This window comes from Lissotriton vulgaris, chromosome 1_1 (genome assembly GCF_964263255.1).
Source record: "Lissotriton vulgaris chromosome 1_1, aLisVul1.2, whole genome shotgun sequence".
In the NCBI taxonomy this organism is placed as follows: domain Eukaryota; kingdom Metazoa; phylum Chordata; class Amphibia; order Caudata; family Salamandridae; genus Lissotriton; species Lissotriton vulgaris.
Window position 1 is genome coordinate 281,775,733 of NC_141685.1, and position 22,375 is coordinate 281,798,107.

The 22,375-nt window shown below is 44.6% G+C and overlaps 2 pseudogenes; both read left to right on the plus strand.

Moving 5' to 3' along the window:
• The first annotated feature begins 7,872 nt into the window (after nucleotides 1–7,872).
• On the plus strand, nucleotides 7,873–7,927 carry LOC147747047 (U7 small nuclear RNA; annotated as a pseudogene).
• A 1,489-nt stretch (nucleotides 7,928–9,416) lies between these two features.
• Nucleotides 9,417–9,471, plus strand: LOC147747048 (U7 small nuclear RNA; annotated as a pseudogene).
• The last annotated feature ends 12,904 nt before the right edge of the window (nucleotides 9,472–22,375 follow it).

Genomic DNA, 22,375 nt, shown 5'->3' on the forward strand with positions numbered 1-22,375 from the left:
AGTATGAATAGATAATTATGCTTAAGTAAGACACAGGGACGGGAGAAAGTTATACTTTGCACATAATACTATAGAAGGTATATGGGAAGGCGTAAAAGGTTCCAGGTTTATACAACAGAAGGAAGTTTCACATGGATGGAGTGTCGAGTTGACAATGTGGTTATCAAACAGGGCAAATACGACAGCTGAGTAAGTTAAGCAGGAGATTTCTCTACAGGTTCTTCAATGTTCACATGTTAGACAAGTTAAATAATGTTTTAGCCTTTAGTTTGTAGGGAAAGAAAGGGCAGGCAGCCCGGAGGCAATTAGCTTCTGCCCGGTGAAAAGTGTGAAGAGCTGAAGTATGAATTAATTGGTACAAAAATAGTTAATCAGGACCACACAGCATAGCCTTTTCATTAAGCCATATAAAAGAGATCAAATTAGCAGGTGACACTGAATAACGGTATCTAGCGTACAGGTGGATGGCCGGCATTGCTCAGTTAGGCTCCTGGCTGGGTACAGGTAATAACAGGCGGGAGTCCTTTACTAGAATACATCCTAACTCAGAAATATGGGATGCTGGAAAAGGGAAATATGGTGTGGAAATCGGTGCAAGAAGTAAAAAAAAAAAAAAAAAAAAAAGTTGTAATGCTTATGCGTTATATGAAAGTCATTGCTAAGAAATTTGAGTCACCATTGCTGTGTTTTTCTTCTACTTCACAGAGTGCAGAGCGGTGTTGGGCGATTAAGTACTGTGACCTTTCCAGGGCTACAGACAGAGCTGGAGGCAATAAAGGGGAATTCAGCATTGCTTTTCAACAGTCAAAGGTGCACTGCTTAAAGATTAAATAATGCTGCAACTAGTCAAAAAATGCTAATGTTGTGATTATTGACTGCTGTGGGAAATAACTTCCCATCTATATGTAGGGGCAACTTTTTTCTCCTTATAAAGAAATTTTTTAAAGGGGTAGGTTTAGGTAGCATCAGGCACACCATGATTATCTTGCGTCAGTCGCATTATTACAGAGCATATGGGGTGTACCTTTCTGACACTGGGACGGATGTCCTGCTACGAAATATGCTAGCAGTGTTGTATGCAAGGGGCTGTTGGTAGTTTGCAAGAATCGGGCCGCAGTTAAGGGGTGGGGGGGGCCTCGCAGGCAGCGATAGCTCCCGGCGAGGCATGGCGGTACTTACAAAGCGATCCAAGAAGAATACAAAAAGCAGGTGGTGCAGCGGGCTCAGACTACAAATGAGGCAGGCAGGACCCAGGGGGTCACTGGCAAGCTCCCCGAGCTCCCTGTGTTCAGGTGAACCGGAAGTAAACAATTAATTGCGCAACTCGGGCGGGGGCGGGGACAAAACGCCAACCCGGAAGGGAATGTGTGTGCCCCGGAAGTGAAAAGGTCACCCGGCCGGGTGGGAACCGGCTGGTTACCCGGGAGTGAGTGGACACCGGATGCAAAAGGGGCCATCCGGTTGGGTTAAAGCAGACGCTTACCCAAGGAGTGTGTGGAAACCGGAGGTAAAAGGTTACCCGGTCGGGCCGGAAGCAGAAGCTTGCCCGGAGAGAAAGGAAAAGGTGTGTCCCAGGGAGGGGGTTAGCTTGGCAAGGATAGCTACACTGAATGTAGGGCACAGTGCAGAGGCATTGGTGGTTAAGGACGGGGACAAGCCACTTTGGAAAAGAGAGCCGCACTGAATGTAGGGCACAGTGCAGAGCTGGTTGTGTAAGAACGCACAGTCGCCAGACAGAAATAATGGCGTGTAAAGGATCGCTTGTAAGTGATAATGCCTAATAAACTGCGGCCTTAATTCTTCCATAAAACAAACTGGTGTGGTCTGAATTTATTGGGATTCGGGCGGTGCGACCATGTGGGGGGTGCCTCTGCTGTGCCCCTTGGTTCGGCCCCCCCACTCCCCAGGGGGAGGGGGACAGTGGCTGGACCGGGGGTCTCAGTGGAGGCCACCCCCGGGAGGCAGAGCCCGAGCACCCAATGATCGGCGGGAGATAAGGGGAGCAAAGGCAGGGAAAGAGAAAGGGCGGGCCCACCAAGCATTGGGGCTGGGCCAGCTCAGCCATAAATTTAAGGTAGGAATGTGGTAGGGAGATAAGGGCTATTTAAGGGTGGGCACCGGGCACAAGGCCCTCTTTCTCCGGGGAATTTTGGCAGGAGAGGACCCGCCCACCCACCCTTGGAGGGACAGGAATTGAAGGGGGGGATAGACAAAGGGGGTGAGATTTGTCGCAGAGGCATATGGAGCTTACAAGAGATCCTGTGGTTTCGGAAGAAGGGACAACAGGCGGTACTTACAAAGCAATCCAAGAAGAATACAAAAAGCAGGTGGCGCAGCGGGCTCAGACTACAAATGGGGCAGGCAGGACCCAGGGGGTCACTGGCAAGCTCCCCGAGCTGTCAATTAATCAAAAAGAGACTAGCTATGAATGGGGTTGGTATGATATTTATATTGTAAAGATCATGGTGACTCAGTTAAGTTTTGTCGATTGGGGGTGGCACCTGTTAGGTGTCTTTGAAAAGCCCTCACCCACCAACCTAGTTGGTGGCATGCTTCATCATCGGGCCCACCCAGTGACACCTAGTGTGTCCCGGGTGTGCTACGACGCCTGATTACAGCGGAGCAGGTATGTCACTGTGTGTGCGGTGAAGGGTGGTGAGATAGTGAGTTTAAAACGGCTTGGCGGGGGTCCCAGTACCCGGGAGGGTTAATAAGCTTTATTAATTGGGCCTCCGTCAGCGGTTAAAAATAAGGCTGAGGGACGTTAGAGGCGAGTTACGACCTCCTACGTCCTTTAGAGTGTCAACATGTTTCAGCCAGTGCCTTATCAATATGCTGGCTTTCTTCAGGACTGATAAAAGGGGTGTGTGTGATTAAAACTAGTGGGTGTGCAGTGTAGGCTATGTGTCTACACGCCCTAAAGTGTATCTAACTGTGAGAGGGGGGATTCCCTTCTCAAGATCACCTGTACATTTAACATAAAGGACAAGGACAAAACATACACAGGAAAAAGAGTCACTACAAGATATGGATCATATGTAATGGCAGCCGGCTTAATAGCGATGAGGTGCAGGCTATAAGCGGCTCAAGTGTAATGGTATTGGTGGTACCATTATGGTGAAAGATCGCACTAGAACTTCGCTGGTGAAGTGGTTTAAAGAAACGAAATTTTACAACAATGGTGAAAGAAGTGAGTAAAATGAGGCGTAAGAGCTGTTTCTTACGCTAGTTTTAACTTGGTTCCTCTTCAAGGTTATGGAAGTGGCAAGGGGTTGACCCTATGTGGGAGATAAAGGGTGGACCACTGGGGTTAGGAAACCTGTAGGGAGAAAAGAGAGGTAGCGCTTACCCATAGTTGAGGTGGTAGTTCCAGCATACTCACAGGATTTCTGGCCAGCGCCGGCTTTGGACCTGTTGTGCCTCCTTCGCAGAACTGGTAAGGTATGGCCTGTGCTGCCGGTTTATATACTGAGGCTGATTAGAGGAACGAGTGCACCTGGAGGATGGGAGGAATGGTGGAAAGACTCGTGTATGCCGAGTCATGATTGCGCTCAGGTGAGTGTCGATTCTTCCGCGTTGGTGCGCAGTGTAGTGGGTGATGTCTGCACATGCGCGGTGCGGTTCGTTCATCCGGCGCATGCGCGGTGGATTAGGTCTACTGCGCATGCGTGTAGTAGGAGTGTTACCTATCGGAATCCTATCGGTATGCGCTGGCAGTTTAGCGCATCAGTTTCTTATACACGTGTACGGGTGATTGGGGCTTTAATAGTTAGTACACATGCTGGCTCCTGTGCTGGAGCCCATAGGGTAAAGCGCGCCTGGTACTGGTGGGTGGTGTAATTGGGGTAATAGCGCTCAAGGCAAAAAGTTATTCACTATCCAGGCTGATGGGCAAGGCGACCCAACATCTAGAGCCATCAGGCTCAGCGGGTTATTATTCAATTAACAGGGGACAGGTAGTTGGACGCTGGATTCACAGGTGGGTCAAGGAGTTCCAGGGGATGGCATCGTTCAGACCATGTGTGGCAGTAGAGAGACGGTATATCCATCTCTGCTCTTTGCTAAGTAGTTTCTTGTCATTATTGATGGGACTTTCAGGAATTTGCTCAATGACTGTCCAGGTAAAGTCATTGGGTGTGTGGTAGTGGGTGATGAAATGGTTAGTCAACTTACTGATATTCTTCTTGCATCGCATGGTGCTACGATGCTCAGTTATCCTGGTTCTGACTTTGCGTGTGGTCATCCCCACATATCTGAGGCCACACGTGCATGTGAGTAGGTAAATCACATTCCGTGAGTTACAATTGGTGTGGCTCCTTTGGGACCAGATCTTGTTAGGTTCAAGATTCAGAGTTTTGGTGTGAGAAGTAAGATGGCACACGCTGCAGTTGTTGCAGGGGTAGTGTCCTGTTACCCTAGGCAGGCCCCATGCATTGCGTACTGTGTTCTCTGGTGGTTTTGGTGGTGGTTTTGGTCGGGTGCTGACTAGTTGGTCTCGCAGGTTATGGCACCTCTTGTAAGCAAACCTAGGAAGTTCCCAGTTCCTCTGTCCTGAATTGATGATTTTCCAATGTTTCTTGATTATTTTTGCAACCTCATTGGAGGCAGTGTTGTAAGTGGTGACACATGTAGTTGGTTGTTCCTCATCTTCTTTAACGATGTTTTCGAGGAGTGCTTCACGGTTTTGGTTTCTGGCCCTTTTCTGTGTTTTCTTAATGGTGGCCTTTGGATAACCGCGGTTTCCTAGTTTGGTAGCTAGGTCTGCTGATTGTGATTTGTAATCGTTCACATTCGTGCAGTTTCTTCTAATACGGAGAAACTGGCCAAATGGCAAGTTTTCTTTGAGAGGGCGAGGGTGGAAACTGGTGTAGTGAAGCAACGAATTCCTCGCTGTGGGTTTGTAATACATGGTGGTTACGAGGGTTCCATCTTTAGCTGTGATTTCCAGATCTAGGAAAGGGAGTTGGTAGTTGCTGGCTGTGCTTGTGAAATTCAGGTATGGGTCTTTGCTGTTAAGCCAGTTTAAAAAGCTATCTAGCTCTTGCTGTGTGCCTTGCCATATGACCAGTATATCATCAATATACCTGTGCCATTTCAGGATATGATGTCTGAACGGGTTGGATTCTGCAGTAATGTTGGTGCTTTCGAAATGATGTACATACAAACCAGCCACACTCGGCGCGAAAACACTGCCCATAGATGTTCCGTTTGTTTGTAGGTAAAAGGTGCCGTCGTATTCAAAATAATTTTCTTTGAGGGCGAGGGTTGCACAGGCCAGTACGAAGCTCCTTGGGGTGTGGTACGGCCAGGGAGAATCTTCCAGGATGTCATGTAGTACCTGTAAGGTGGCATCTTGTGGGAGGCTGGTGTAAAGGCTTTCCACATCAAGCCCTACCAGCAATTGGGTGTCGGGGTCAAAGGTAATGTTGTTGATTACCTGCAGCAGATGTTTGGTGTCCTTTATGTAGGTAGGGGTCTGTTGTACCAGGGGGTTCAGAAAAAAGTCACAGTATCTAGAGAGTGGTTCTAGCACAGAATTGATGCCCGATACTATCGGTCTACCAGGGGGTGGGGTTACCCCTTTATGTACTTTGGATACCGTGTAGAAGTATTGTGTTCTAGTGTGTTCAGGGCAAAGGTATTCGGCCTCCTGCTTGGAGATGTGTTCTGCGTCTGCAGCCCTCTTGACAAGTGTGTTGATGGTGGTACGCAGCTGCTCTGTTGGGTCATGGTCAAGTCTGCGATAATTTCTGTTGTCACTGAGTAGTCTGCGACATTCAGTATCATAGTCTGTTTTGTCAAGGAGGACGATGCCTCCCCCTTTGTCTGCTGGTTTTAATATTAGCGTGGGGTTGTTTTGAAGGCGTTGTATAGTTTGTCTGTCCTCCCATGATAGGTTATTGAAGTGTTTGGTTGGGTTGAGATTCTCAATGTCGTGGTATACTGCCTGTTCAAAGGTTGTGATCTCTGCAGGGATGGTAGAGGGTGGTGGGACGAAGGTAGATTTAACTCTAAGGCCCGTGGTATTGGGGTTGTTGTCAGTTTGTGCTGTGTCGGGGGTTGGTTTCTCAAAGAGAGACTTAAGTTTCAGCTTTCTGAAAAATTGTGCTAGTTCAGCATGTAACTTGAATTTGTCAAGTCTGGTGGTTGGCACGAATGACAGTCCCCTTTCCAAGACTGACTGTTCCTTTGTGGATAGTGGGGTACTGGATAGGTTGAACACCAGTGATGGTTGGTCTGTGGGGTTTGCTATTTGCTCGTTCCTGGTGTTGCTTCTTTTGTCTTCTGGCGTGTGTTGGAACTGACAGGGTTTTCCTCTTCTGCCCAATGAACCTGTGCGTTGTTGTGTTGGTTTGGTCTTCTGCGTCCCCGTGTCCTGTGGCCCCGTCCTAAAAAAGGAAAATTTGGGCCCTGGTTGCCTGCAAAGAGCGGCATCGGTCCTGGGGGATACATGTTGGGGAAACCATAGTAGGGGTTCTGCATGTGGCCAATGTTAGGTGGAAAGCCATAGAATTGGTTTGGTTGTCCTCCTTGCCAGTGGTTGGGCCAGCGTTGACCTCTTCGTCCTCTTCCTCCCCGTTTTTGTGATCCGCTGCTGGAATCGCTGGAGACTGAGCTATCGTCACCTGAGGAGTTGGACACATTGGTCTCCTTGGTAGGTGGGGTGTAGTTCTCCTCCGAGTATGGGTAAACTTTAGCATAAGAAAATTTCTTGGGATCTTTGTCGAATTTTTTGAATTTGGACTGGGTCAGGTAGTCCTTGTACTCGTTGATCTCTCTATTCTGGTCATCCAGTTTTTTCTTGTATGACGTAATAGTAGCTTTGAAGTGCCTCTCTGTTTCTTCTATTTCAAGCATTAATGTGTCTGACAGGCGTTTGGCTGTCTTTAGGATGAGTATCATCCAGTCCCTGGTGCAGTGCCAAGCGATCTGGGCCCAGTCCTTCCTGAAGGTGGGATCATCAAGGAAGATCCTGGGTGCGTTGGATACTAAAATTCCCCTTGGAGCCGAATTAGTTCTGAGATATTGGGCCAGGATTGTCCCATGGAGGATAGTGCGTATCCTGTTACGCTTTTTCTCTGTTAGGGTCTCCCAATCAGTGGTCTGTGCGATAGTGCTAGAGATGTTGAAATCTGCTTGGAATGACAGGTCAGATAGTATGTCTGCCAAGTCACTTTCAGTAAAGGTTAAGCCATGGTTTTCGGCGATGGTCGGATATGCTCTCACAGCTGCGCGCTGCCAATACGTGCGTGTATCAAGAGGGAGAGAGAGGACCAGAAAGCTAGTCCAGATCCCCGGTTTATATGTCAATTAATCAAAAAGAGACTAGCTATGAATGGGGTTGGTATGATATTTATATTGTGAAGATCATGGTGACTCAGTTAAGTTTTGTCTGCTGCATTTCCTCAGATCTTTTACTTTTTTCATTTAAATAAAAAAAATTAAGATATGAAATTAATCCTATTAAAACAAGGTATTTTTTAGCCCTATCCCGTTTAATTGGCCTTCGCATAATAGCCTCGGCAAGCACCTAAAACCCGCTCACTGCCGGCTGGCATTATAGCCGCGGCAGGCACCCAAACCTCAACACTAACAGAAGGATCTACACGGACAAAGGCGAGACTCTCGAAGGAAACATGCTGACAATTCTGCAAACACTACTGACCGCTACCCGCGGCCCATCACTGAGCTGACCATGTGATGCAACCTCAACTGTGACAAAGCGTCACACACCAATAAGACAACCGAAACAGCGACTACAAAATTCCAAACGAATATGGAGTAATGAGGCTATTGCCTCGGTATCCAAAAACTCACCACTGTCAGAAGGTATCTGACAGGAGAAGACAAGAATCAGGCCAGCGTTGAGATTAGATCATAGCTCTTTACTATTTGTCTAGAAGGTTCCTCTTAAAGAGGAGCCGCCCAATCATAGTGAATATAAGATACAGAGAACCATTTAAGTACTAATCAGAATATTTTCGTCCATTTCTATAACATTAATATATAAAACAGAGGGGCATATTATCAAGGGGGTTTATCTCCGCTTTTTTGGCTTTAAAAGCCAAGAAAGCGGAGATAAAATTATCTCCCTATTACCAAGCTGTCGCTAACACCAGTTAGCGACAGCTAGTAGGAGATAGCGACCATCTTGGGCCCCACTTTGCATGTCAGTGATATTTATCACTAATGAGATGCAAAGTGGGCGTGCCAAGATGTTAGAGACTGAAAACAGTCGCTAACATCGCTATCTCCTATTACCAACTTTTGGAGATATTCGCGCTAAGCGGGAATATCTCCAAAAGCTAACACCTGCCCTGAGCAGTTCTTAGCCATGTTATCCAATGGGAGGTGGATAACATGGCTAAGAGCATTTGCTCGATAATGCATGAATATCGCTGACTTTTCAGCGATATTCATGCATTTCGGCCGTTTTTTATCGCATTTGCGATAAACCTTGTTAATAGCAAGGTTTATCTGCGATAAAAATCGCCGATGTGCGGCGATAATTGTTGTCTCTAAACAAGTTAGAGACAAAAATTATCGCTAGTTGTTGGTAATATGCCCCAGAGTCTTTTACAAGTAGGTATTCCTTATTCCTACCACTTAAAAACGCTAACATTCGTGTACTAAATATAGCTCTTAACTATTTGTTGAGTCGCCCAATAATTGTAAACGTTAAATAAGAAGAAAGGTGTCTGTGTCAATCTAACAGAAAAGAATCGCTGATAAATTAAATGAGGTTTCGTAAATATGAAGCAGATCTGCTGTTGGATAATGCTAATGTTTATACCGATTAAGCGTGAATCAGTGGGTTTCATCAGGACCTGCAGCACAATATAGAGACATAAAGTAAACCTTCATTAGAACACAGAGAAATGACATCTGTTCTTTTAAATAGTCGTCCTGAACCCTCCTGGCAGAAACATAATACAGTTGGACAGACTGATGAGAGCAGCTAGTTGTTCGGCGGAAAAAGAGCTCATTAGACGTGAGCGAGACAACTTTATCGTCATTCTTTCAAGGCCGACATTTTACCCCTATCTGTCATGGCCGCTTGCTGGCAAAATATCTCCCCGGTTTTACGTCTTTCAATCCGATCCAGCATGGACGCCACGCCTCTCATTCCAGTGACGTCCAAACCAATGGCGAGCCATTCTAAACCAGTGAGGTGTCTGGTTTGCCGGATCTCAAGCAGGGCGTGGCCGCAGTACTAATATTTGCATATTTTCTGTGCAATGCCATCGACTTCTTTTCTTTGTTTTTCTTTGTTATTTTGTTAATATTAAGTTCTGTGAGTACCCTCGGATCTTTTACTTTTTTCATTTAAATAAAAAAAATTAAGATATAAAGGTGACCCTATTAAAACAAGGTATTCTTTAGCCACAGACTTTTAAATTGAACAGCTATAGTCTAAGATCGCAGCTCTTTACTATTTGTCTAGAAGGTTCCTCATATTGAGGAGCCGCCCAATCATAGTAAATATAAGAAACAGAGAATTATTATATGTAATAATCAGAAACATGCCGGTCTTAATAAATTAATATAAATAATTAAAATGTGCCGGAAGGTTCATTACAAAGGAATATTGCGAGGTTCGTCGTTGTTGGCCGAAGATTGCCAAAGAATTGTAGCTTGCTTTGAAAGCCGGTGTGTTTGACTTACAGGTTACCTCCATTCTAGATATGCTGCTAAATAGAATGCTTTTGGAGAAGTTGTCTCTCCAGTGATAAATACATTACTACAATGAACTAAAAGTTCAACAAAACAGACTTGCACAGTGTAAAGTAGGGCCCTGGGCCCACTGGTTAAAGAAACACCGACACTAGTGACATGGGTACTTACTTATCTGACCACAAGTTAGAGGCCCGGGCCCTTTTCAGGTCCAGCGGTAAAGCAGAAACAAGGAGCACTGGAGTGAAAGGGTGCCGGGAGTGGAACGCCTGTACCTAGTTTCGATTCGAGATTAAGACGCAACTGAGACAATTAAGACAAATCCACCCCGTGAAGTGGAGTTCTCTGCAGAACCACGAGACAAGGACTTGGGGAATATCGATATGTGGGGAAACCGAAAGAACGAATGAAATAGAGCCCACTCATATAAATCCATAGGAAAAACCGCAAGAGGACCGTGTCCCAATTTTTTTTTAATAGCAGGCAATAAGGTGCATTCCAAAAAGTGCAAAATCTAATGACTAATAAGGAATGCCTTTGTATGTCTCTCCCCCTATGTGATTTCTCTCTATAGCCAACTAATGCTGATGAAAATTTATTGTAAGTTAATGTGTTTTTAATTATTCATGTGTGTAAAAACTGTGCTAATGAAATTGTAATGTGTTTTAATGCAGGCGCGTAATGTGTTACTGTTTTTAAAAAAAGTGTAATATCTATGAAAAAAACTTTTTCTTTTTAACTAAAAATAAATATTGAGCTACAGTACTTTCGTGTGGGTGTACTATAGTGTGTAGGACCCAGTGTTTATGTTTGGATGACCTATACTAATATACAGTGTATGTAACTTAAGCTTGTCCGCCAAGGGGAACATCTTTCTCTACCTTTTCAGGTCGAGCCTGCATAGCTGTGCTTGTGAAATCTATTGTTTAGGTCTCGCTGAGCTAACGCGCATGCGTTGCCCTGCGAGTTAAGTAAGGGCTTTCAAAAAAGCTCCCAAAGTCTGTGGATCTGGTACAGTGCATGTGCGCCGGGCACGCGCATCATTTGTCCGCCTGCAGCCTTTGGGAGTTCTTTCGCAGCCACTTTGATGTTCTCAGTGAGCCGCGCGGCCACTGAGAACATCAAAGCGGCCGCAAAAGTGCTCACCATTTGCCACCCCCTGTCAGGTAATGAGTCATTTAATTTCAAAGTTTCCCTTTTTATGTCACATCAGCAGACCGCTATAAGCATACCTACTGTTTCCAACACAGAACATATACTTGGGCCCTTATTTATGAGGCCTTGCGTCAGTTTTGCGCCGCCGGTGCGTCACTTTTTGTGACGCACCAGCGGCATAAAAAATGTGCATGTTGCGCCATATTTAAAAAGTGACTTATCTAGGTAGATGCGTCACTTTTTAAACCCCTGCATCACATTATACCTGCGTCAGGTATAATGTATGCAGAGGGGGCGTTCCCCCGCAAAAGCCTCGTAATAGTGACGCAGTGAAATCTATGAGAATTCACTGCGTCACTTTTAGGATGCTGTTGCGTCAAAATCTTGCGACTGCCTCACAGCAGGCGTAAGACTGACGCAAGCCCTTTCACATGGGGCTTTCCCCATGTGAAAGGACGCATTTCTGGAATTGCGTCACTTTTGTGACACACTCCAGCAATGCGTCACTTTTGCGCTTACAGATACGTCAGAAATACTGACGTATCTGTAAGTCCTTGCAACATGATGCGTCATACATTAAATATGACGCATCTTTGGTGTCGCAAGGAGTGTGCAGTGAAAAGTGACGCATCGCTGTTTTCACGCAGCGATGCGTCACTTTTCATAAATGAGGCCCTTGGAGTGGCTTTGTGTCTGGCCCTTTCTAACGATTGGGTGGCATCTCTGTCTGCTTTTGTTTTGACGGATTTTCACCCTATTCTTTTGTCACACCGAGAAGCATTTCAGTTTCAGTCTCAGTGTTCTGACTGAATAAGTTGTATCCTTCACTGCATGAATACGTTTTGTTGTTTGTTATTGAACAATCAGTGGGACTCCATGCATTCCCTTGGTCTTTTCCATATTTCCAAGACGACTAACCATGCCTGCGCATGTCTTGACTCATTGGTTGGTGTATCACGAGGGAGAGAGAGGACTAGAAAGCTAGTCTGTATCCCCTGGGGTTTATATGTTTATCAACAAGGACTAGTTTGGATGTGACCATATTATAGGACTCTGAACTGTATTGTCAGCAGGCACCTATTAGGTTTTTTATGAAGCCCTCACCCACCAACCTAGTTGGTGGCATGCTTCATCATTGGGCCCACCCAGTGACACCTAATGTGTCCCGGGTGTGCTATGACGCCTGATTACAGCGGAGCAGATATTTTTCTGAGAGTGCAGTGTGGTGAATTGTGCAGTGACGGCTAAACGGTGGTCCCAGTACCCGAGGGCGAATTCAATTTTAATAGCCTGGGCCTCCGTCAGCGGTTAAAAACAAGGCAAGTGGATGTTGTGGTGGCAAGATTAAGACCTCCTACATCCAGTTTGGGTCGACATGTTTCAGCCAGTGCCTTGGATTATGCTGGCTTTCCTCAGGACCATAAATAGTGCAAGTGTGGGTTAAAAACAGTAAGGTGAGTGTTTTTAGACTATGTGTCGCACTCACTAAGGTGCTATAGGTGTAAGAGGGGGATTCCCCCCTCAAGCATACCTGTACAAATAACATGTAAGACAAAACAAAGACATACAGAAGAAGGAGTCATTTAACATATAGTTTAAGGTCACACAGATCACGAAATCGCTGGTTTTTAAGTGCTGCGTGGGGAGACTAAAAACGACATAGGTGTAACAGTACTGGTGGTACTGCTAGTGTAAGTTATCTCGAAATATCGTAGGCGTGGTGAGGCTAGAGAGCGAGTATCACACACAATGTGGCAGGGAGCGTAAGGAAAGTAATCTCACGCAAACGATTTGTTGCGAGTGCTCCCTGGAGTGATTCGGCAAGGGAAATGACCCTAGGAAGAAAATGGGGGACCACTGAGAGCCTTGCCTTGCCAATGCTCAGTTTCTTTCAGCAGAGATCTTAAGATGTCTCATGTCAGGTTCAAGTGCCTCACCAACGCCTGTTCTTATAACTGTCTAGAGCTTTTGTTTTCAGGTGCGACTACCTGATAAAGTCTGTGGGGCATATTATCAAGGGGGTTTATCTCCGCTTTTTTGGCTTTAAAAGCCAAGAAAGCGGAGATAAAATTATCTCCCTATTACCTAGCTGTCGCTAACACCAGTTAGCGACAGCTAGTAGGAGATAGCGACCATCTTGGGCCCCACTTTGCATGTCAGTGATATTTATCACTAATGAAATGCAAAGTGGGCGTGCCAAGATGTTAGTGACTGGAAACAGTCGCTAACATCGCTATCTCCTATTACCAACTTTTGGAGATATTTGCGCTAAGCACGAATATCTCCAAAAGCTAACACCTGCCCTGAGCAGTTCTTAGCCATGTTATCCAATGGGAGGTGGATAACATGGCTAAGAGCATTAGCTCGGTAAAGCATGAATAGGGCCCAACTACCTGTCCCCTGTTAATTGAATAATAACCTGCTGAGCCTGATGGCTCTAGATGTTGGGTCGCCTTGCCCATCAGCCTGGATAGTGAATAACTTTTTGCCTTGAGCGCTATTACCCCAATTACACCACCCACCAGCACCAGGTGCGCTTTACCCTAAGGGTTCCAGCACAGGAGCCAGCACGTGTACTAACTATTAAAGCCCCAATCACCCGTACACGTGTATAAGAAACTGATGCACTAAACTGCCAGCGCATACCAATAGGATTCCGATAGGTAACGCTCCTACTACACGCATGCGCAGTAGACCTAATCCACCGCGCATGCGCCGGATGAACGAACCGCACCGCGCATGTGCAGACATCGCCCACTACACTGCGCACCAACGCGGAAGAATCAACACTCACCTGAGCGCAATCATGACTCGGCATACACAAGTCTTTCCACCATTCCTCCCATCCTCCAGGTGCACTTGTTCCACCAATCAGCCTCAGTATATAAACCGGCAGCACAGGCCATACCTTACCGGTTCTGCAAAGGAGGCACAACAGGTCCAAAGCCGGCGCTGGCCAGAAATCCTGTGAGTATGCTGGAACTACCACCTCAACTATGGGTAAGCGCTACCGCTCTTTTCTCCCTACAGGTTTCCTAACCCCAGTGGTCCACCCTTTATCTCCCACATAGGGTCAACCCCGATATTCATGCTTTGCGGCGATTTTTATCGCATTCGCGTTAAACCTTGATAATACCAAAGTTTATTTGCGGTAAAAATCGCCGCAGCTCAGCAGTAAATTTTTGTCTCTAACCAAGCAATGGCGATAATTATTGCTATTGCTTGGTAATATGCCCCTTAGTTCTCTTTGTTGTTCCCCGTCATGTATGCCCATGAGAACCCGCTCCATCATACGCAGTCTTCCCTGGGAATCTTTGTACCTACACTTTATAAAAAAAGGAAAGGCTAATTTAATATAAAAAAAATTACTTTACATTGCTAGGGGTGAAATCGGGCTTCTTGGCGGAAGAAATAACTGCGGCAAACTACTTCACAGGAAACAATAACTTTGTTTGCAACAGTTGGGGAATAACAGATGACGAGGGACAAATGGCAAAATAATTGTTTAATAGAACGGACTCCATTTGGCTGCAAAAAGGTCAGGCACTTGTGACTGTCAAAAAATAAATAGGTCCAATAAAAACTTAGGAGAATGTAGGGTCATATTATCAAGCAAGGGCCATACCTGTAAGGTGGCATCTTGAGACCCTTACGGGTGAGTAGTCGCGCTTTAACAAACTCCTGATTGATATGTATCATCATGACCATTTGCGATTTCTAAATAGCGATTTTTAAGGAATCACTATTTAGAAATCGCAAAATGGTATGTATGTAGGAAATCGCTTCTTTTTAGCGATTCCTTAACAGGGGGAAATTTGCGATTAGCAATTTGCTAATCGCAATTTAGGAATATTTTCAAGGGTGCAGGGGTGTCACAAGAACACCCTTCTGCATCCCTGTAAATGACATGTGTGGGCATATGGCACAGATACATGCCCTAAGGGCATGTATGAGCGTCATATGGCACCTTTGGATTTTAAATAAATTGCTTTTTAAAAAGAATTCGCAACTTACCACCAACTAAAAGTTGGTGGTAATTTGCGAATCCTTATAGGCATTTTTGCATTAATTTTTCTTTGATACATTGCATTTAAGGAATCGCACAATTTGCGATTCCTTAAGTGCAATCGCAAAATAAAGAATGGCAAATTTTGCGATTCCTTAGTTTGCTGCCAAAAATGTTTCATACATACCATTTAGCAAATTAGCATTCGCAAAGGCCGAAATTCTGCGAATTTCGGCCTTTGCTAATGCTAATGCTAATTTGCTTGATACATATGGCCCTAAGACTCAATTATGGTATTAGCATAAATTATCGTTTTATAATACACTAGCAGCCCGTCCCGACGTTTTCCGGGTATGAATTGCTGCCGGCCAGTAGTATATTGTTTTGTAGGATTTCGTTTTGATAGCATTTCTTAACTGTGACTGGCCATGCTCCTTGCCAGGTCATATGATTTTGTATGTTCCACGTGCTTCTGCGAACTTTTTTCGGGGCCTGTAAAGCATCTCAATTTTACATTTTCACTTCATGTTCCATTTGTTTTTTTTTTGTCTTCTTTCGATCATTTTCACCCTGTACAATCGCAGAACTCGGTATACAAGAACATTGGAAGAACTGTTAAAACGCTGGTGTTTCCAATCCCTTTCTAGGCCAATGAATGGCCCCTTCCTTATTCCACTTCCTTCTTGATATGCTTTGCTACTATGGGCCACTTTTTTTTGTTTTTTATGCCGTATTTTAATGTGTTTACATGTCCTACAACCGACTAAACCTAAACATTTTCACAGTTTGCCCCCGACACACTATTACCTCTCCAACCCGGAGTCTTTCAGAATCCTAGTGATATTGCTGCATAACCGTTTTGTGGGTGTTGGCCTATCTCCCTCATCGATGTGTGGCCTCTGTCGGTTCCCTCTAGTCCTCACACACAACCCCACACACACAACCCCCCACACACACACACAAACCCCCCCCACACACAACCCCCCACACACACAACCCCACACACCCAACGCCCCCCCCACACACAACCCCACACACACACACACAACCCCAAACACACACAACTCCACGCACACACAACCCCACACACACAACCACACACACACAACCCCACACACAACAACCACACACACACAACCCCACACACAACCCCACACAGCCACACACACAACCCCACACAACCACACAACTCCACACACAACAACCACACACACACAACCCCACACACAACCCCACACAGCCACACGCACAACCCCACACACAACCCCACACAACCACACACACAACCCCACACAACCCCCCCCCACACACAACCCCCACACACAATCCCCCCACACACAACCCTACACACCCACAACCCCCCCACACACAACTCCCCACACATACACCCAGTCCCCCACACCCCCCCACACACAAGCCCCACACACACACAGCTCCACACACAACCCCACACACACAACCCTACACACACCACTCCACACACACACACAACCCCCCACACACACAACACCCACACACCCACCCACACACACACACCCACACACATTCCCACACCCCCCCCACACACCGCACACCCTCACTCCCCCGCACACACAACCCTCACACACGCACACAACCCCACACACACAACCCCACACACAACCCCCACACACACAACCACACACAACCAACCACACACACACACACAACCACCCACACACACACAACCCCACACACATACAACCCCACACACACAACCCCCCCACACACACAACCCCACACACACACAATCCTACACACACAACCCACACACACACAACCCCACACACATACAACCCCAGACACCCCCCCACACACAACCACACACACACAACCACACACACAAAACCACAAGCACTCACACAAGCACACTCAAAACCACACACAACCACACTCAACCACACAACCACATACACAACCCCACAACCACACACACAACCCCAAACACAACACACACAAACACACACACAACCCCAAACACAACACACAACCACACACACAACCCCACACACACAACCACACACACACAACCACACACACAACCACACACACACAACCACACACACAACCACACACAACCACACACAACCACACACACAACCACAACCACACACACAACCATCTATCTATCTATCTATCTATCTATCTATCTATCTATCTATCTATCTATCTATCTATCTATCTATCTATCTATCTATCTATCTATCTATCTATTTATCTATCTATCTATCGCCCTCACTCTATCTGTATGTCTATCTTTCTATCGCCCTCACTCTATCGATCGCCCTCACTCTATCTAGCTGTCTATATATCACCCTCACTTCTTTCTATCTATCTATCTATCTATCTATCTATCTATCTATCTATCTATCTATCTATCTATCTATCTATCTATTTATCTATCTATCTATCGCCCTCACTCTATCTGTCTGTCTATCTTTCTATCGCCCTCACTCTATCTATCGCACTCACTCTATCTATCGCCATCACTTTATCTATCTATCGATCGCCCTCACTCTATCTAGCTGTCTATATATCGCCCTCACTCTCTATCTATCTATCTATCTATCTATCTATCTATCTATCTATCTATCTATCTATCTATCTATCTATCTATCTATCTATCTATCTATCTATCTATCTATCTATCTATCTATCTATCTATCTATCTATCTATCTATCTATCTATCTATCTATCTATCTATCCATCTATCTATCTATCTATCTATCTATTTATCTATTTATCTATCTATCTATCGCCCTCACTCTATCTAGCTGTCTATATATCGCCCTCACTCTCTATCTATCTATCTATCTATCTACCTATCTATCTATCTATCTATCTATCTATCTATCTATCTATCTATCTATCTATCTATCTATCTATCTATCTATCTATCTATCTATCTATTTATCTATCTATCGATCGCCCTCACTCTATCTAGCTGTCTATATATCGCCCTCACTCTCTAGCTATCTATCTATCTATCTATCTATCTATCTATCTATCTATCTATCTATCTATCTATCTATCTATCTATCTATCTATCTATCTATCTATCTATCTATCTATCTATCTATCTATCTATCTATCTATCTATCTATCTATCTATCTATCTATCTATCTATCTATCTCCCTCACTCTATCTGTCTGTCTATCTTTCTATCGCCCTCACTCTATCTATCGCACTCACTCTATCTATCGCCATCACTTTATCTATCTATCGATCGCCCTCACTCTATCCAGCTGTCTATATATCGCCATCTATCTATCTATCTATCTATCTATCTATCTATCTATCTATCTATCTATCTATCTATCTATCTATCTATCTATCTATCTATCTATCTATCTATCTATCTATCTATCTATCTATCTATCTATCTATCTATCTATCTATCTCACTCTATCTGTCTGTCTATCTTTCTATCGCCCTCACTCTATCTATCTATCGCACTCACTCTATCTATCGCCATCACTTTATCTATCTATCGATCGCCCTCACTCTATCTAGCTGTCTATATATCGCCCTCACTCTATCTATCTATCTATCTATCTATCTATCTATCTATCTATCTATCTATCTATCTATCTATCTATCTATCTATCTATCTATCTATCTATCTATCTATCTATCTATCTATCTATCTATCTATCTATCTATCTATCTATCTATCTATCTATCTATCTATCTATCTATCGTACTCACTCTACCTATCACATCACCACAGCATCACTCAGCACCACCACAGTATCACTCAGGGGCACCACAACATCACTATGCGCTACCACAGCATCACTGAACGCCACAGCATCACTCGTCGCCACAACAACATCAGTCAGCGCCACCACAGCATCAATCTGTGCAACCATTCAGCAACAACTGGTTCTTATATGTTCTCTCAATGTTTCAAACTTTATTACAAATGTCACAAAAAGATGTTAATATTTCACTTCTGTTCTTGGATTTTCGTCACAATAAAATACACTGAACATAATCTTCACAAACATTATTTACAAAAGTTTAAGCTATTGCCATTATAAATTACAATCACTTTTATTTAAGTATTAATTATTAAAAAAAATAAAAGCCATTGTTATTTGTAATATCAATACATTTATGTCACATAAATACAACACATATTGCATTATAAATGCTATAGGTGTCACATTTGCGAAAGTTATAACTATTGGCATTGTAAATGACAAAGCTATTAATTTCGCAATTTTCAAAACCAACACATAAATAAAAAAATTGTCATTTACAATACCAATAGCTCAAACTTTACTAATGTGGGACCTATTGCATTGCAAATGCTTGTTTTATTAATGTAAGCTTAAAAGGGGCTTTCATCCCTGCCCTCTCTTTCCTGGCTTCTGTGTGTGCCACCTACTTTTCCTCCATTTCTATTGGTTGTAGCATGTTTTCCTGCATTAACAAAGGCTTGTTCCTTGTCTGCTTCTCTGATCAGTTTCCCACTGCCATAGTACTGTTAACATCTGCTTCGGTGGAACTCTTTTTTCATAAAAATAGCACCGGAGAAAGTGATTTTCCCAGAATCACAGGATGTTGCGTTGCTGAGATTCAAACAGGGATCCCCAGCTCTGGAGACAGCAGCGCTGGCATTTTAGTCATCATGCAGTCAAAACTGATGCATTACCAATGCTTGTATTGACAGGGTCACCTGACTGGTGACGTCTTTGTTGTATGTGTGTGGTTTGGGTGTAGACAATGCTGCTAGGGAGGGGCTGATAATGATGACATGTCCAGCAGGCAGGGCCAGACTGGAAACCCCAAGCAGCCCTGGCAAATGTTATCAGACCAGCCCCCATATGGTGAGTGCGAGCGAGCCTAACCAATAGAAGGGGAGTCTGGGGGGAAAACATTTGTGAAAAATTGCATTAATGGCGCATTCTACAACACCTTTTTCATTCTATATTGAAATGTCTGTGTCTACTGAGAGCAAAGACACTCAGGGGCTTATTTACAAGCTCTTGTGTGCTGCCGGTAATTCACTTTTAGTGACGGTCCGGCGTCGCACACTGCAGGGCCATATCTACAAGGCCACGTAAAGCCACCCTACGTGGTTTTTTATGACCTTGTAGACATGGACTGACAAAACACAGCGGAAGTCTCTGCGTTGCTTCACCCTGCAATAGGGAGGCGTGCCATGGGAATTACGGTGGGTGTTCCCACGTAGCACCTATGGAATGTGACACATTCCCATGCTTACGAGATTTAATAAACCTGGGAATACGTCAAAAGCCTACATCGACCTGGGGAGGTATAAGGGAGGCACAACGAGGAGAAAAACTTTTTTTTCTTGTTTTTTAGGTCGAGCCTAGAGAGCTTGGGCTGTCAGGCGATCTGTTGTAGGTACTTTGTGGGGTTTGACTCTGCCCCCGCTTTTGGATAGTCTTGTCTGTGCGTCTTTTAAAAATCATGGCATGCATAGGGTAAGTGTGATTGTATGTCCCATCTTTTTACAAAAGTTCACTCCCACGAAGTATTGCCGTGGGAGCGAGCAGCGGCGGCACAGTGGCTGCTGCAGAGACACACTTGTGTTCTGACAGCTCTTCTCTCTATATGTATTTGTCTGGTGGGAATTGTGCATTAAAACCTCCGACTACGGATTGACTTGATGACTTTCACCCCGGGAAACACTATGGGGCTTATTTACAAGCCCCATGCGCCGCAGTTGCGTTACTTTTGAAATGGAGAAAAGTGACCTACCAGTTTTGCAAGGGTCCCGTAAATAATCCCCTATGTTTTTAATGTTTTCGTAGTGTATGGTTCTGATTGGCTAAAAAATTAGGATATTTTTAGTATATGCTGATATTTAAAGCAACATATAGGATACATTGTGTTTTTTTGTGGCTAATTTTTAATGTTTGCTGTAACACTTTTCTCCCTAAGTGGGATGGGTATGCCCAGACGTGGGTCCCTTGCTCACTGTGCCACTGGATTCAAGCTAGCCCGGCTGCAGAAGGGTGACATACCACGACACCAGTCCCAGGATGCTTGTTTCCGGTCCAGGGAGGACCTGGCTTGGCAGTTCGGTCTGGACGGTTCCCATAAGGCACAGGGTCAGGACTGATTTGCATATGGCTGGGTCTAAACTGTGGTGGCATGGTGAGCAAAAGAACAATGGATTTATCCCAGATCTTTTGACTGGGGGAGAATGTTTGCATTGTCAGCATTCTGTCCATCATTTGATTGCTGTAAGACTTTTTGCCCTAAGTGGGATGGGTATGCCCAGACGTGGGCCCTTTGCTCACTGGGCCACTGGGTTCAAGCTTGCCTGGCTGAAAAAGGGTGACATACTCTGAAACAGGCCCCAGGATGCATGTTTCTGGTTAAGGGAGGACCAGGCTTGGCAGTCTGGTTTGCACTGTTCCCATCAATGGCAGGACTGATTTTTATATGGATGGGTCTAAACTGGGGTGGCATGGAGAGCAAAAGAACAGTGAATTTAACCCAGATCTCTTGACTGGGGGAGAATGTTTGCATTGTCAGCATTTCGTCCATCATTTGTTTGCTGTAACAATCTTCACCCTAAGTGGGATGGGTATGCCCAAACGTGGGTTCCTTACTTACTGTGCCATCTGGATTCAAGCTAGCCTGGCTAAAGAAGGGTGACATACCCTGAAACTGGTCCTAGGATGCTTGTTTCTGGTCCAGGGAGGACCTGGCTTGGCAGTTCGGTCTTGACTGTGCAAAAGAACGATGGATTTAATTCAGATCTTTTGACTGGGGGAGAATGTTTGCATTGTCAGCATTCTGTCCATCATCTGTTTGCTGGGACACATCCAGACAGCAAAACACCACGACTGTCAATGTATGTGCATGAAGGAGCACCTTACAGCACCTGAGCCAACATTTTCTTTAGGCAGGCACCCTTGCATTATGATACAAATGTGGCCGTGTTTGTGCTATGAATCGATATGATACACAAGTCCCTGGAGAAAAACAGTGCAGCGCTGTATTGTCTGAAGTACCGTACAGCCCTGTTCTTCCATAGTGAGATAATGCAACAGTAGCCTTCTTGCCCTAATGCTGGCCTACATCACTGTTGCTGTATATATGCACAAATGGCTCACATACATTGACTTAAAGAACAAACATTTGCAATGCAATAGGTCTCGCCTTTGGAAAAGTTAGAGTTTTATGTGTTCTGAATAATATTGCAATAATATGTTTAATTTTTTATTAAAGCTATATTTAACAGTGTAGGTAGTTCATAGAAAACATAATAACATGTTAGTTGTATATGAAAATATACAGTAAAGTACAAGCTGTCCTTGTTATTGTGGGTTTTTCAATCTGGAAGTAATTTGTTGCAAATAAAGCGGTATGTATATTAGCTCATATTGTGTGAGCCTGCTATGCGTGGGACATTTGTATATGTTCCTAAAAAAGTATTGCAAGACACGAATATTTTTGTTTGCTGTTTAAGTGGTATGAACAGTGATGTACGCGTGCTAGCAAAAACAAAAAAAACGTGCTAATTCGTCGGCAT